The 17,144-nt window shown below is 42.2% G+C and overlaps 1 protein-coding gene across 1 annotated transcript in view; it reads right to left on the bottom strand.

Moving 5' to 3' along the window:
* Nucleotides 1-16,613, bottom strand: part of SPON2 (spondin 2) — a 61,427-nt gene extending 44,814 nt beyond the window's left edge. Inside the window, exon 1 of the mRNA XM_034772609.1 lies at nt 16,499-16,613. The gene's annotated coding sequence lies outside the window, so the exon portion shown is untranslated. The remainder of the gene's footprint in view (nt 1-16,498) is intronic.
* Nucleotides 16,614-17,144: the final 531 nt, after the last annotated feature.

The following is a 17,144-nucleotide window of genomic DNA, read 5'->3' as shown; positions in this document are numbered from 1 at the left end:
TTTCTTGGCTGGCTGTGAGTGTGATCCCTGCAAGAAGTTTCCATGCCTTGGACATTCAGGGATGTTGGCTGCCTCTCTTAATGTCATTTCCAAGGTTTGGGTGGAACAAAGTCTGACTTCACCCCAGGCAAGCAGAAAGGAGAAGCACACAAGAGGCTATATTAGGCTTTATGTGGCCACCCCTTGGAACTTCCCCTTCAGAATAGGAAGCTGCTGCTGCAGACCAGAAGGTGACAGAACCCCCATGGGGTAGCACTTGCAAAAGCATCCGTGGGCTCACAAGAGCATAATGGAATAAAATGCTGCTTACTTAACAAGCAGCAATGTCTGAAAACATCCTCAACTAGGCATCCAGTGAAAAACTGCCCTCCGGGTTTTTAAGAAGCACCAATTGTTTGCTTCAACCCACCTCACAGAGCAGGTCTTTCACTACTCCCCTTTCTACTCACCTACTAGTGGCCAATTCTGTCTTCACACAATCTGAGCCCTATTTGCATGAGAGCCTTCTCAATTATAGCCCAACTGCAGTAAAAGCATTTTGATTTTTGGACTAGATTCATATGGGGATTTAGGGCATGTAAGAGGAACCGGACTCACCCCTGCGGCGCCTCCTGCTGGTTACTCCGGGGAATCAGCTTGTCCAGCGTCTGGAGCGCCCTCTGCAGGCCGGTGATCCGCCTGTCCTCTTCTGGCACCCGTGTCCCTCCCAGGACCCGGTGCCCCTATTACTGGGATGCTGCTCCCTAGCAGTACCCCACAGATCTGGGTCTCCCCTCCCTGAGAAACCCCCACCCACTATCCCCACCTTGCCTCAGCACTAGGCCACTCATCATTGGCAAGGTTGGGTTGGACCTGCTGCCTTGGCCTAGCCCTGGGCTGCCCTCTGCAACCCCCAGTACCCCTTGGCCTTCTAGTAGGCCGCAGCCTGGGGCTTTCCAGGCTGGAGCTCCTCAGCCTTTCCCCAGCCCTGCTCCACTCAGGTACCCTGTCTCCTCACAGTCAGGCCCTTTTCTCTCTGAAGGCAGAGAGAGAGAGAGACTGCTGAGCTCCTGGCTCCCAGCCTTTTTGTACAGGCCAGCTGAGGCCTAATTGGGGCATGGCCCAGCTGCAGTAGCTGCTTCTCCCTGCACCAGCCTTCTCCCAGGGCTGTTTCAAACCCCTTTCAGGCAGGAGCGGGGGTCCACCCCGCTACAGGGCACCATCCACAAAACCAAGGATCAGGCAGTGCTGGTAGCCTCCTTTCCCTGCTCTCTTCTCTCCCAGGTGAATGTCCTATCCACCATATTATTGGCTATTTTAAGGTAGGTCTGTCTCATGTTGAATCAATTCTGCTTTATAGAACATACTTGAACAGTCATTGGGCCTGAGAGAGAATGACTCTACAGCCTAGTAGCTAGGGCACTCATCTGAGAGGAAGTACACCTGGCTTCCAGCCCCTGCTCCAGATTCAAACCTGGGTCTCCAACATCCTTGGTGAATGGCCTAACCACAGAGCTTTTGGGCACAAGGGCATCTTCTCCATTTTGTAAGTGCCACTTAAATCCCCATGTGAATTTAGTCTGAAAAAAAATCAAAAGGCTTTGTTTTGATAATGTCCAAATGATGTGTTCCAAACAAAAGAATAAATTTCTGAAAGGTCAAAATGAATCATTTCAACATTCCTGAATTTTTTCCAGCTGAAACAATACAACAAAATCAACATGAATTCACAAAATGTTTTCTTCTTCTTCTTCTTCTTCAACACTTAGCTGAACAGTCAGCCATAATGATAGTTTGCCATTTGGTCTGTTCCTGTGTGGCCGCAAGGACTTGAAGGGCTGAAAGTCCAATGTTGGAACAGACTTGATGCACCCATGTAATAGGGCGCCTGCCTCTGGGCCGCCTCCACTCCTAGGTCGGTGGAATTGTATCCCAGATGGCGACAGACAAAATGTTTTGGTCAACCAAAATATGCAATTTTCGGTGGCTAAAAAATAAGTTGGTCAAAATATTTTGCCCACCTCTATTCATAATCTCCCGCAAATATAATTATCTCCATTTTACAAAGAGGTTGTGACTGTCCCAAGTCACATAACCTAACAAAAGAACAAACCACAGATCTCCTAACTCCCATTCAGTGCGCTAGCTGCTAGTCCATATTCTTCATGGGCTATTCTCAGACAAAGGTATCTGCTAGTATGGACATTACAGATACCTTCCTTACAGAAATTTCTTCTGTTAGGAAAGTGAGAAGTTGGGACCTCTGTCAATGAAGGAAGTATCTTCAATTTGTCTTGCAGAAGATGGTATTTAGTTAAGATCCTGACTTTGTATACAACCAGAAAACAAAAAGTTCCACTTAAACAATTTCTCTCTCTCCCTAATATTTGTTTCAAGACCAAATATTGTTAGAAAAACAGCCAGTTTTATCATCTATCTACACTGGACCAATGAGTGGAGAACATCAGATACTTATACCTCCAAGGGTCTACTCATACCTCCAAGGGTCTCAAAAATGTTTGAGAGACTCCAGTACTAATGCTGTCAATGAATCATATCAAACATATGGCAAACATTCGAAGCATCCATTATAGGATCCCTCATAGGATCTTCAAAATATATTCTGCAAGAGGCTCCTGAAAACCTTACGTCTTTGCACACTGGATTTGCACCACACCCACTGGAGATTTCCAATTCTTTCAACACATACTACATAACTGACAATCTCCTCAACCAGTGTAGTCTTTAGTCATTCTGGCTGCCATTAATCCAAACTAAGCAAGGAAACAAAAATTGGAGAAAGTAAATTATTACACTCCATTTTCATTTCTCCCAGTTGGGTTTATGTTGCCATACATTTAATATTTGTTCCCTCTGTAAGAATTGGCTCTTACTACTGGATACATCCCTTGAGTATTGTCCAGGTCAGTGGATGACTGGCAACAAGAAAAAAAAATATGGTTTCTTTACCTATAATTTTTAATTTCATAATGAAAAGCCTGCAGTGTGTCTGAAAAGCCCCTCTCTATATAAAAAGCTGTTATAAAATTAAGTTTGTCTGTTATACCTTAAACCTATTAATCTAATAATCTTTAATGGTCCTTTTGTTTCTATCTAGTTTCAATAATCTTCAATGGGTTTTTTTTTTTTTGACCTAGTTTTTGTAGTTTCAACTTTGGAATTCAGCAAAGCCTTTCTGAGCTCAAAGGAAGGGGAGGAAAATTTTTAAAAGCCAAATTGCCTCCACTGTGATGGAATGAGTAGGTCTAGTGCAGAGAGATGTCCAGACCACCGGATGTCCACCACTATGAAAAATATAAATAGGCGATACCCCCCTCCCCACTTCTTTATCCATCTCTCATGTAGAGAAAGCGACAGAATTACATAAAAACTGGTACCTCCCTGCAGATACAACAAAGGAAAACCAAGGAGTTTATCTTGTTTAATTCACATTTGACATCAATGAACTGGTATTTGAGAGTACACATTAAAGAGCACCATTTACAAATGATACCAGTATAGCTCAACTCCGAAAGCAAAGGACCCCGTGAGTCCAAAGAAGGCTTGAAAAGTTTGTTTCCTTCTTATTTAACTATCATCTTGTAATATAAACTAAACTGCTTTGTGACTCAAAATTACAGTAAGAGCCACTGGTTAAGAATCCAAGATTTGCACAACACCCAGAATTCAGACAACATATTTTTTCAAAGATGTAACCATATTTCTTTAACTTAAATGTCTGGTCATAAACACAACTTGGCATCACTAGCGTACCATCGACTATGTTACCTTTTTATCTTCAATTCATATTTTAAATATACAAGATAAATCTAGGCAACAAATCCCTGTTGCACTTTTATTCTGACCCAATAAAAAAAACTGAATCAATTGATTAAAGCTGGAAACAGATATTCTGACCTCAACATAATTAAAACACCCTGCAAGTTATACAGCGCAAGACCTGTTGGCTCTAGCCAGTGCTTATTAAACATATTCTGTTCTTTCCATAAAACTATAACTTAATTCTCTGCCTATGGTTTCAATTTGTTCAACAGTCAGTATCAATTGCCAGCATTATTTTTCATTTTGCATGAGGAAAATATAGTTGAATTTCATGTCAAGCAAAATTGTCGAGTTTTTTATTCTTTTAAATCCTTTACCCCATTCTTTCCAGTGGAGCTGCAGTTTTTCCTTTCATGGTGCCAAGTTAGTGCCACTCCAAATACAGGCTTCTTTTTATTACAGTTTTTATGTACAATAATGTCTCTTTGGCACAGCAATAATCCCCCCGTGCGCCAAGGGAGAAGATTGCAGAAATATCATCCTAAACTATCTTGCTCTCTGCTTCATGAAGTGCAGGACTAATGAAGATCAGGAGGTCAGCATCTGTCTGGGGCCACCAGAACCAGCCATTGTGACTCCCCTAATCTAAATCTCTTGATCCTGCACGGTGCTGAGCCCTCTGGCCCTGAGCTAGCAAAACCCTTAAGTAATCCATTGGAGTCAATAGGACTACTCAAGTGCTGAAAATTAAGCATGTTCTTAAGTACTTTGTTGGATTATGGACAGATGTACACAAAGTATGACAGGACGGAGACCTGGATGATTTGCTTCTCTCTTCTATAGCAGGACAGCTGACAAGTTGCCACCAGTTCTGCACATTACAACAATGTTGGCATCAGAGGAAGATTTGCTGCTTTAGGGAGAAAACCCAAGGTGAAAATATAGTCAGAGGAAATCTATTTTAAAAAGTTACAGATGAAAGAAAACACTGGGTGATCTTTTACTATGTCTAACTAGTGATAGGCCCATCCTACAAGTTCAGGTCCAAATTCAAGCTCTCTCAAAATTCAAGGCATTTAGAGCTGAGATTTCGGTTTTTCCCATTTTAGAGATTAATGCCAGCTTCAAAGTTATGGTCCAAATATGAAAGTTCTCAAAGAATGGTGTTTGGTTATCATTTTATAAAAAAGCTACAAATCCAGATTCTGGGTAAACACCCTATCTTTATATTCGTTTTCCTTATTCAACAATCTGATTGCTCATTGTCACTGAGCTGGCTGTGAATGTGTCACCCTGTAATTTGGGGTATTTTTCAAGGCAAGATACCCAAGGTACAAATATAAAGCCCATAAACCACCAGTTGGAAAATATATCCTTTGGCCCACATATAATTAGTGATTTGAAGGAATGAACATAGAATGTGGAAAAAGGAACTCCGGAGTTCTAATTCTGACTGATATTAACTTGCTGGGAGGCCCTTCATTACTTTGTCTCAGTTCCCCCATCTGAGCATGGGACAAGGTCTTCTGTAAACAAAAACTTAATTAACTGACAAATATGGCAAGAAAAATTTTGACATACAAGTGAAAAGTAACTACAGGCCTGATCCTGGCAAAACACAGGTCCTGATTTTCCACTTCTTGCCACCTTATGTTATCACATTTGTGCAAAGTTGATGTACTCATAATGGTTGTATTTTACACTCACTCTGCACAGATGTAAGTGACTATACCAGGTTCAAGGCAGTGGAGAATCAGGTAATATAGTTCTAGGTTTATACTTCAAGTCTGATACAGAGCATTTGAAAGTTCCCCTCATCACACATGAGAAACCACTTTAATGACTGAATATGTGTGATGCTTATTAGTTCAGTATACTATATGCATTTTTGCTGACTAAAGGCTTGATCCTGTCCTCATTGAAGGCATTGGCAAAGCTCCCCTTGACTTTAACGGTGCAAAATCAGGAGCAGGTTTTAAGTTGCTTGTAGATGTTAAAAAAAATTTTATTTTCTATACAGAGAGGGAAAAAAACCACTTGTACACATACACAGACACCTCCACAACACAGGGGAATTTGGTTTTCTAATTTTCTAGTTCTTTTTCACTACTGTGCTGAGCTGTCATACCCAACATCGTCATTTGGCAGGATCCTGGCAGGAAAGCTAAGTCATATTTTCCAACACATTTCCTGGATCCTGATTTTAGAAAAATTATTGATATACTGTGAAAAGATGAAGCTCCTCTTTCTACAACTGGATTTGCCATTAACAGCTAATGTCTACAGCAAACCGATGAATGACCTTTCTTGTTTGTTTTTAAGAAAGGAAACTGATCTTTACATAGCTCAGAGTAAGATATTCAAAACAGAATGGGACAGAAAAGTTAAAATATTCCATCTGGGGAAGTTTCCTGAAACATCCTGGGGCTGACTCTTTTGCCTGGCACCTTGTGACATCACTTACACCAATGCAAAGTGGGTTAAAATGCTACTGTTCTTACTGGTACTTCATTGGCACTGCATCTCACTGTGATTTCCCAGCAGTCTGACTGGAGTCCAGCACCTGTGGCTAACCTTTCTCCCCAGGCTCTAACAGCCTATAACCAGTTACCAACCAGCCTTCACAAAGCAAAGTCCATTTATTCTTCAGGCAAAAGCATCACAAAGAAAACATAAAACAACAAACAGACCTACCCAAATGCTAAAAGCTTACTAGAAGTCCCCCCCCCATCTCCAACACAGGACTCTAGTAGGGGGTCAAACTTTCAAACCTCTCAACCAGGTTTGCTTTTTTTGACTAGAAGTTCATGTCAGGGGTGATGGGGTTGCTCTACTCACCACTGGACAGCACTGCCAACTGGAGGTTCTGGGGATTACTTTGGTCTGGGCAACACCCCTTCCAAGAATTACACCCTGGAAGTTTCTCCTCTGCAGTCCCTCTCACTCCAGGAATCGCAGTGTTCTCTTCATGACTCAGCCCTCCGGCTAGGTCACTATTGTGGTTTTTCCTTTTAGGGGGAGTGTATCAAGGTTCCCACTCTCCAGCAGTCTTCCATTTCACTGCCTCACAGTGGCACTCTCTTAGTGGCTGGCAGGGGAACGTGAGTCCACCCTCTACTCAGGTTCTGCCTCATGGACCCTCTATACAGCAGCCGAGGTCATAGAATCATAGAAGATTAGGGTTGGTGGAGACCTCAGGAGGTCATCTAGTCCAACCCCCTGCTCAAAGCAGGGCCAACCCCAATTTTAAATCATCCCAGGTCAAGCCGGGTCTTAAAAACTTCTCAGGATGGAGATTCCACCACCACCCTAGGTAAGCCATTCCAGTGCTTCACCTCCCTGCTAGTGAAAAAGTTTTTCCTAATATCCAACCTAGACCTCCTGCACTGCAACTTGAGACCATTGCTCCTTGTTCTGTCCTCTTCCACCATTGACAACAGCCTAACCCCATCCTCTTTGGAAACCCCCTTCAGGTAGTTGAAGGCTGCTATCAAATCCCCCCTCACTCTTCTCTTCTGCAGCCTGAATAAGCCCAGTTCCCTCAGCCTCTCCTCGTAAGTCACGTGCCCCAACCCCCAAATCATTTTAGTTGATCTCCACTGGACACTCTCCAATTTGTCCACATCCTTTCTGTAGTGGGGGGGGGGGGCAAAACTGGAAGCAGTATTCCAGATGTGGCCTCACCAGTGCGGAATCACTTCCCTCAATCTGTTTGCAATGCTCCTACTAATGCAGCCAAATATGCTATTAGCCTTCTTGGCAACAAGGGCACACTGTTGACTCATATCCAGCTTCTCATCCACTGTAATCCCCAGGTCCTTTTCTGCAGAACTGTTACTTAGCCAGTTGGTCCCCAGCCTGTAGCAGTGCATGGGATTCTTCCATCCTAAATGCAGTACTCTGCACTTGTCCTTGTTGAACCTCATCCAATTTCTTTTGGCCCAATCCTCCAATTTGTCTAGGTCACTCTGGACCCTAACCCTCCAGCATATCTACCTCTCCCCCCAGCTTAGTGTCATCTGCAAACTTGCTGAGGGTGCAATCCATCCCATCATCCAGATCATTAATGAAGACGTTGAATAAAACTGCCCCCAGGACAGACCCCTTGGGCACTCCACTTGATACTGGCTGCCAGCTAGACATCGAGCCATTGATCACTACCATTGAGCCTGACAATCTAGCCAGCTTTCTATAGACCTTATAGTCCATTCATCCAATTCAATGCTGGCAAGAATACTGTGGGAGACCGTATCAAAAGCTTTGCTAAAGTCAAGGTATATCATGTTCACCACTTTCCCCATATCCACAGAGACAGTTATCTCATCATAGAAGGCAATTAGGTTAGCCAGGCATGACTTGCCCTTGGTGAATCCATTTGACTGTTCCTGATCACCTTCCTCTCCTCTAAGTGCTTCAAAATGGATTCCTTGAGGACTGGCTCCATGATTTTTCCAGGGACAGAGGTGAGGCTGACCAGTCTGTAGTTCCCCAAATTCTCCTTCTTCCCTTTTTTAAAGATGGGCACTATATTTGCCTTTTTCCAATCGTCTGGGACCTCCCCCGTTCACCATGCGTTTTCAAAGATAATGGCCAATGGCTCTGCAATCACATCAGCCAACTCCCTCAGCACCCTTGGATGCATTGCATCAGGCCCCATGGACTTGGGCATATCCAGCTTTTCTAAATAGTCCTTAACTAGTTCTTTCACTGCTGAGGGCTGCTCACCTCCTCCCCATACTATGCTGCCCCGTGCAGCAGTTTGGGAACTGACTTTGTCTGCAAAGACCAAGGCAAAAAAAGCATTGAGTACTTCAGCTTTTTCCATGTCATCTGTCACTAGGTTGCCTCCCCCATTCAGTAAGGTTCCCACACTTTCCCTGACCTTCTTCTTGTTGCTAGAAATCCTTCTTGTTTCCCTTCATATCCCTTGCTAGCTGCAACTCCAATTGTGCTTTGGCCTTCCTGATTACACCCCAGCATGCTCGAAAAATATTTTTATACTCCTCCCTAGTCATCTGTCCAAGTTTCCACTTCTTGCAAGCTTCCTTTTTGTGTATAAGCTCACTAAAGATTTCTCTGTTAAGCCAAGCTGGTCGCCTGCCATATTTGCTATTCTTTCTGCTCATCGGGGTGGTTTGTTCCTGCACCCTCAATAAGGCTTCTTTAAAATACAGCCAGCTCTCCTGGACTCTTTTCCCCCTCATATTAGCATCCCAGGGGATCCTGCCCATCAGTTCTCTGAGGGAGTCAAAGTCTGCTTTTCTGAAGTCCAGGGTCTGTATTCTGCTGCTTTCCTTTCTTCCTTTTGTCAGAATCCTTAAAATTCGACCATCTCATAGCCACTGCTGTCCAGGTTGCCACCCACTTCTACTTCCCCTACCAATTGTTCTCTGGTTGTGAGCAGCAGATCAAGAAGAGCATGGCCCCTAGTTTGTTCCTCCAGCACTTGCACCAGGAAGTTGTCCCCAACAGTGTCCAAAAACTTCCTGGATTGTCTGTGCATTGCTGTTTTGCTCTCCATTCCTTGCACCTTGCTACCGTTCTGTGAACCTCTTCCATACTGCCTAGCTCTGCCCATTCCTTGTGGTTTGCCAGTCTTCTAACTCCCCACCCCCTTCTAGGGAGCAATTGTAGGCTACCTGTCCCTGTAACCTCCAAGGAGAGATAGCAGACTTTCTCAGCAGCTCCCTCAGCTGTCAATTTCCTGCTTTTATAAGTCCAGCCCAGCTCAGTCTCCTCAGCTGGACTCTCTCACTCAGTCAGGGGATTACTCAGCCACCTGATTCCTCCCGGCTGTGGCCTGCTGGGTTAATTAGACCTCTTTTTAGTCTTCATTAACCCTTTCAGGGCAAGTGTGAGGTGAACATCCCATCACAAGCAGGTCAGCTGTTTCTTTACACAGTTTGCGTCTTTGATCTCTGACCTCCTGTAACAGGTAACTTAGTCAATGCCTCCTCTCCTTCAAAGACTGGGCTGAATAACCATTTTTGGAAGATTTGCATTATCCACTCCCCCCTCCCACTTGGAACTCCCCAGGAAACAAGCTCAGCAAGCCAGAACTCCTGAAAACATATTTAACACTTAATATTGTCACAAAAGTTCATGACCGTCTGGCACATTTCAATATCATAGTCTTTTGAAGATCTCACACATCCCAGGTATCATCTCTCTCACGAATCACATTTTTGGCTTTAAGAAGAAGGGAGGAGGGAGGGATATTATGAATTATGGGGGAGATTTTCAAAAGCATGAAGTGCACTTAGGTGCTCAACTTCCATTAAATATCAGTAAGAGTTGGACACATCTCCCATTTGTGCCTTTGAAAATCTTCCCTTATCCTTTGTGGATTTACTGTACATCTTCAAGTGGTTCAATATCTAAATGGATAGTTGATCTAGATGGATCAAAATCCACTTGATTAGAATGCAAAAGTGCCACATGAACTTTAATGCTTAACAGTGATCAAGTCAGTCTTACTCTCACTTGAAAGATGGCACCTCCAACAACACAGTGCCTCTGGCATCTTGACAGAGCATCCAAACAGATTAACCTGGGTCACTGAACAATACTATAGAGGGAACAGTTTGTTGTTATAGCAAAGGGAAACATTTAAAAGTAAAAAAACAGAGATTCCATTATAATAAATTAGCCATAATGGGCCAAATTCATCTTTTAGCACAATTCCACTGAAATTAGAGATAAATTTAATCCAGTGTTAATTTCTTCAATGAACTAGATAGGAGGAAAAAAGGCAATGCCAACCCTGTTAACTAAACATCCATTTGTGCCTAGTAATTTCTAGAGATTGTCCAAAACACAGTTTATCCTTGAGAATATATTCCTCTAGTAACGCTGCCAAGAACTTCCAGAGCATGGATTATCAGCTTTGGATGTGGGTATAATTTATGCACCTAGGGCCCCATTCCTGCACCTCCGGAGATCAATGGGAATTTTGTCATTGATTTTAATGAAAGTACAAGTAGGCCCCATGCTTTTGTGAAGATGAACTTGTTGTACTATTCACAAATTGGTATTCTTTTACAGTTATGCCAGATGGCTTCTGTTCTTTCCCTACAGAACTGTCCCCTTTTCAAATGGCTATTACAGTCTTCAGCCATATGCTGGATAAGATTCCCGCAGTGCACTAAATCAACTATATGTTGATTACTTTCATTTTCACACTGGTTGCACGCTGGAGATACATAATGCATTTTCCCATTCAATTTACAACTTGTTAATGTCCAGATCCTGTACAGAACTTTGTAAACAAAAAAAGCAACTGTTGTTCAGATCTCGTCACTAATGACTTTCCCATCTGTTGGCTGCTGGTCAAGCACAGCTTGAACAGTACTTTGCACAATATGTGGAGAGCACAAACAACATCCGTTAACTATCTTTTGTAACTCAGACATTATATTTTTGTCAAGATATATAGCCCTTCCAAAAATCCAGGTTCACAGAATGATCTGCTACCTTGTCTATCTTACGCTGTATGTAAACAGCAAGGATTTACAGGAGAATGCCTCAAAAGAAGTTTAAAGAAACAAATAGTCAAGAGCAGCTTGAAATCTTTTATGGCTCACACATACCATTGCATGGTAATGTATTTGTGAAATTCCTACAGAAATTACTCAGCTGAGGTAAATGGTATGTCATAAAATATTGAGCACAAAATTGCCCAAGCCAAAGAAAATGTTTTAGCCTGCAAAATGCTGAGCACCCTTGTACCAATCTAGCAAAGAGCATTCTTAGCTTTAAACACAAGTAGGGTCCAGAATGTTCAATATCTTGAAGGACCAAGTCCATAAAGAGAAAGGGTCGGATAAAGTCCTTGATGGGGAAGTTATGGAATATCTAGAGCCAAGAAACAGACAGCTTAATGATGACATTTTCTTTACTCCCCCCCCCCCACTAATAAATCACTGAGATATGTTTGCTGCACACAATGCAAAACAGGTACATTTTATCTTTTAAATTTCACACACACACACCCCTTCTTCTTGCTTTAAGTGTTTAATTTTTTACAAAACATTTTAACTTTGTACCATGCATGCGAAAAACTCCTCTCTCACACAGCAACGGACTCTACCTCAGGAGAACAGACCTGGAAATGTTTGTTTTGTTTTTAAGGGTTTGGGGTTTTTTGGGAGGAGGTTAATTAGGTAGATTTTGCAACACAGGAAGCAGGAAGGGTGAGAATATGGGTTAGCAAAGTAAAACCTTGTTTGTTTGCTTGTAACCGATATTGTGAAATTATGAATCCAGGTTATTGGTGGTTTTTTTTCCCTGAAAGTCCAAGAAGTCAGAACTCATCCACTTGGCACAACTATGACTTTAAAAAAAATGTTTGCTTTGACTTGAAAAGATCAGTGTTTGATGGAGAGAGGAGTTAGCAAGGTTGGATTAAAACACAAATAGAAACTAGATGTGATATAACCAAGTAGCTGTAATCAGTGCATTCAGGGCCTGATCCAAAACTCATTGGAGTCAATGGGCAGGTGGGATGGCTGAGGAATGCAAGGTGATATTTTCCACTCCATAGAGGAGTTGTGTGTGCATTCAGAGACGTTTAGTACCTACTCCCTTATTTAGAAGGAAAATACTTTTAGATCCACTATATGAAATGCAAGTATAGTATTGCTACCCTAAACCTATCCTCCATGAACTTATCTAGTTTTTTTTTAAACTCTCTTATAGTTTTGGCCTTCACAATATCATCTGGCAAAGAACTCCACAGGTTGACTGTGCATTGTATGAAGAAATACTTTTGTTTGTTTTAAACCTGCTGCCTATTCATTTCAGTGTGCCCCCTAGTTACATGAAGGAGTGTGTTACATGAAGGAGTAAATAACACTTCCTTATTCACTTTCTCCACACAAGTCAATATTTTATAGACCTTTAGCATATCCCCTTTTTTCCAAAGTCACAGACTTTGTAAACTCTTCTCATAAGGAAGCTGTTCTATACCACTAATCATTTTTGTTGCCCTTCTCTGTATCTTTTCCAATTCCTATATATATATATATATATATATATATATATATATATTGATTGAGATGGGCAACTAGATCTGCACTTAGTATTCAAGATATGGGCATTTCATGGATTTATATGGATGTATTATGATATGTTCTGTCTTATTTATCCCTTTTCTAATGGTTCCTAACACTGTTAGCTTTTTTGACTGCTGCTTCACATGGAGTGGATGTTTTCAGTGTGCAAAGAAAGGGAGGAAACTGTGGCCTGTTTAAAGTTCATAATTAACTCATTTGGTTACGTCTTGTTACATAAATTCTATCTTAGGGTTTTCTATACTCCCCACCCATGTAGTATTTAAGTACTTCCCAGGTAAATTACATCTGCAGGACAATGTCCCTCCCTAGTGGACTTCATGAGTCTGCCACTTTTCTCACTTCCCTGGTATTGAAGTACCTACATCTTTAATTATATAGCTCTAGCATGGATTTTACAGGCCTGCTAGTGATAGGTCACTTTTATAGAGAAAAAGGGATACGTCAACCAGATACACCTATTTTCCTCTTCTCATTTCAGCTAATTTCTATTCATTTTTAGGAAAGCTCTTTGGATCCATTCAGGGATTATTTTTGCAACTACTTGATCTTTTAAAACAATTTTAAGACAAGGCTCAGCATAGCCGAATCGAGTGAGGGAGAATCACAAAAATTCCCTTCTCTGCCCGCTTCATCCAGGGTCCTCCAGATCTACTCCCAGGTTAAATTATAGCAGCCCGATGAAAATCCCAAAGGGTCTAGTTCAGGGATCGGCAACCTTTGGCACGCAGTGGCCAGCACATTCCTCAGCCCATGCCGCTTCCTGCAGCCCTCATTGGCCTGGAATGGCGAACCAAAGCCAGGGGAAGCTGTGATCAGCCAAACCTTTGGACGTTATAGGTAAACAAACTGTCCTGGCCCGCCAGCGGATTTCCCTGACAGGCTACGTGCCAAAGGTTGACAATCCTTGGTCTAGTTCATGGCAGTTAGTACATCCCTGTCCAACGGACCACTTCCACTTCTTTAGACTGTATATCCAAAATGTATCAATTTACATCATTATTTATACCCTTCCAAATAGAATCAGAGAAGTGTAGGACTGGAAGGGAACTCAGTAGGTCATCTAGTCCAGTCTCCTGCGCGGACAGGACTAAGTATTGTCTACACCATCCCTGACAGGTGTTTGTGGAATTTCCATCATTGGAAGATTTTAAAAGCAAGTTAGACATTCTCTCTAGGTAATTTGTTCTAGTGCTTAACTACCCTTACCGTTAGGAATATTTTCCTAATGTGTAGACTAAATCTCCCTTACTGCAATTCAAACCTATTACTTCTTGTTCTGTTCTAAGTGGATAAGGAGAACAATTTATCACCCTCCTCTTTAAAACAACCTTTTACATACTTGAAGACTGTTATCACTTCTCCCCTCAGTCTTCTGTTCTCCAGACTAAACAAACCCAATTTTTTCAATCTTTCCTCATAGGTCATGTTTTTCTTCAGTTATTTTTGTTGCTTTTCACTTGCCTTTTTCCAATTTGTCCACATCTTTCCCGACATGTGGTGCCCAGAAAAGGACACCAAATTGAGGCCTTATCAGTGCTGGGTAGAGTGAAAGACTTACTTCTTGTGTCTTGCTTACAACACTCCTGCTAATACATCGCTTTTTTTGAAACGGCATTATATTGCTGACTCATATTTAGTTTGTGATCCACTATAACACCCATATCCTTTTCCACAGTGCCCCGTTACCATAATATCCCAAGAAACAAGAAACAAAATCAAAACAAACCAACAGTCTCCACGTGTGCTTTCCCTTACTACTTCCTTTGAAGCAGTCAAGGACCTTTGCTTTCTTCTGCTATTGCTTTGGAAATTCCCAGTTGAGTAAAAGTTTCAACAGAGAAATCTACAGTAGTTTAGATCAATCTTGCTCAGACAAAAGCCTATCATTGTAGCAGGGCTAAGGTTTAAAACACTTTTCTATGCTCACTGCAGTCTACTCCTCCTAGCAGATTAGCCAGGTTACAAGCATACTTCCGCTCTAGTTCTGACATCCCATACTACTCCCAAGAATGTACCTACACCACCTTATGATTTTCAGTCTAGTTCTTTTTCCTTCTCCATATATTACAGATACAAAATGAGCTCAAGCCATAATATTTGGAGCATCCCTTTGTTCAGAGGTTTTCAAAGATGCTCAAATACCATGGTGGTGATGCATAAGATAGATACAAACAAATGTAGTTTTTTGTTGAGTACCTGGAGATACTCAGTACAAGAGCATCAGTTCCACCTGAGTGGCAGTCAAGCTGGTAGTGTCTGATATGGCGTGGAAGTTACGTACTGTCAATCCAGAGTTAGGAGGTTTCCATATGTTCTGTTGCCCTTTTAATTGGTATTCTTTTTCTGGAACGTTCGGAGTCTTAATTTATGACTCTAGCCACAGCCAGTTTCTGTAAATGTAACACCCTTGCATAATAGCCTCTTTTCATAGTTTACTGCTGTTTTATTTGCATCTCCTGGAAGAATGCCATTTAATAATATTTTTAAACCACCCCTAGGAAGAGAATCTACTGCCCTCAAGGCACCTCACTGAAGTTTGGAAAGAGAACCCAAGAGTTCCAGCTACACCCCAGTACAACATAAAGCACTTTCTTTTATGGGGTCCACATTACAAAATACACACCAGGCCTGTTTGCTGGCATATTTTTAATTATCCTTTTTCTATTTCTGAGATGTTTGTGTTGCTATTTTGCCCCTGACACCACTCTGAGGTTTCTCCATTAAAATCCAGAGGCAGAGTGGGAAGCAGGCTGGATCCATAAATATTGCTGGATTACCTCATCCAGCTCAGGCAAGCTCTTGAAACCTCACAAAGCAGCCTTCTTTCAACCGTTGTTTCTCTTCCCCCCCAGTTCTTACAGTAACAATGGCACGTATTTAGCATCCTACTGTCACTTTTCTGTGCCTGTTTCCTGTCCTTTTTCTGATTCATCTAAATCGACTCTAATTTTTTTGTATTTGTACAGAACCTAGCACAGTGGGGTCTTGAGCTCAGTTGGGCCTCTGAGTGCTATCATAATGCAAATAATAAATAAATAAAATAAAAATAATAATAATTAATGTTGCAAATTAAAGTACACATTCTCTTTAGGAACTGACCATTTGCTACCTGCACAAGGTATTTTTGGGCCATTTGGCCCAATTTTTACTCCTGGTTGTGAATTCTCCTATTAACATGGATTTGCAGCTCATGGGAAAGAAAGCTTAGACAATGTAGCAAATACATAGTCTTCCTCCAGGGAGCAGTGCCTGCAGATCATCCTTCCCTCACTTGCATTCTTGCTGAGACCCATATTTAGTACAGACGTGTTTGGCTTGTGTGCAATAACAGTCTGGATAGTTGTGGTTGAGGGGTTTTTTGTTTTTGGGAAGTCAGTAAACATCAAGTGCAGTTCCCATCACACACATAAGAAATATAAACTAGACTCTATCTGGAAAATATCATTCTGACTGCATTTAAAACAGAAAAATCATGTCACGATGATTCATTGCAACATAATGACTGAAAGTGAATAAATTGATAATGTGCAAGCAAAAATAATGTATTATCCACATATTGCACCAGCTAAGAGCTTGCAGGTATCATGTGCCATTGAGACCCAGCTCATATATGCCATGCTGCATGTACTGGGAGGTATTCTATACATACAGAGACCGCCTACCTTCTCCCAAATCCAGCCATGGGCTCTGTTGGTGGCTCAGCTATGTGGTAGGAATGTCTGCCCCTTTCCTTGGTCCAACCCCAACTGAGTTGTAGGGTTCTCTGCTTTTATACTTCTGCAAAGAGGATGGGGTTAGCTGTGCCAAACAAGGTGATTTAACCCCCTCTGTACCAGGGTGAGGCCTACAAGCCCCCATGCCCTTCTGCATACAGGCTGTAGTTCTGTCTGGCACTCAAGAGAGCCGCATGAGGGACAGGGTGAAGACATACATGTAAGGGCCACGCAGGTTCTGACCCACAGTCAGGCTTCAGATTCATTTTTATTCATCTTTTAAGTGAGCATCCAGCTCATGAAAGGTCCCGACTGGCAGCCATCAAGGCTTTAGGGTATGAGCTGGGAGTGGTGATTCCTACCCATGTAGAAGTAGCCATGGTGGCGCTGCTTGAACTAGCACCTATCTGAAGAAGTGAGGTTCTTACCCATGAAAGCTTATGCTCCCAATACTTCTGTTAGTCTCAAAGGTGCCACAGGACCCTCTGTTGCTTTCTAAAAATAGCAGTTTGTCAGCAGCAGCATAGGTGGCCACTTGAGCTCACCACCCCAAGTACAAACCCACCCGACTCCCCAGCTATGTTCTCAGGTGGCT

Source organism: Trachemys scripta, chromosome 5 (genome assembly GCF_013100865.1).
Source record: "Trachemys scripta elegans isolate TJP31775 chromosome 5, CAS_Tse_1.0, whole genome shotgun sequence".
Classification (NCBI taxonomy): domain Eukaryota; kingdom Metazoa; phylum Chordata; order Testudines; family Emydidae; genus Trachemys; species Trachemys scripta.
The sequence above is the reverse complement of the archived record's forward strand: the minus strand, read 5'-3'. Positions and strand labels throughout refer to the sequence as shown.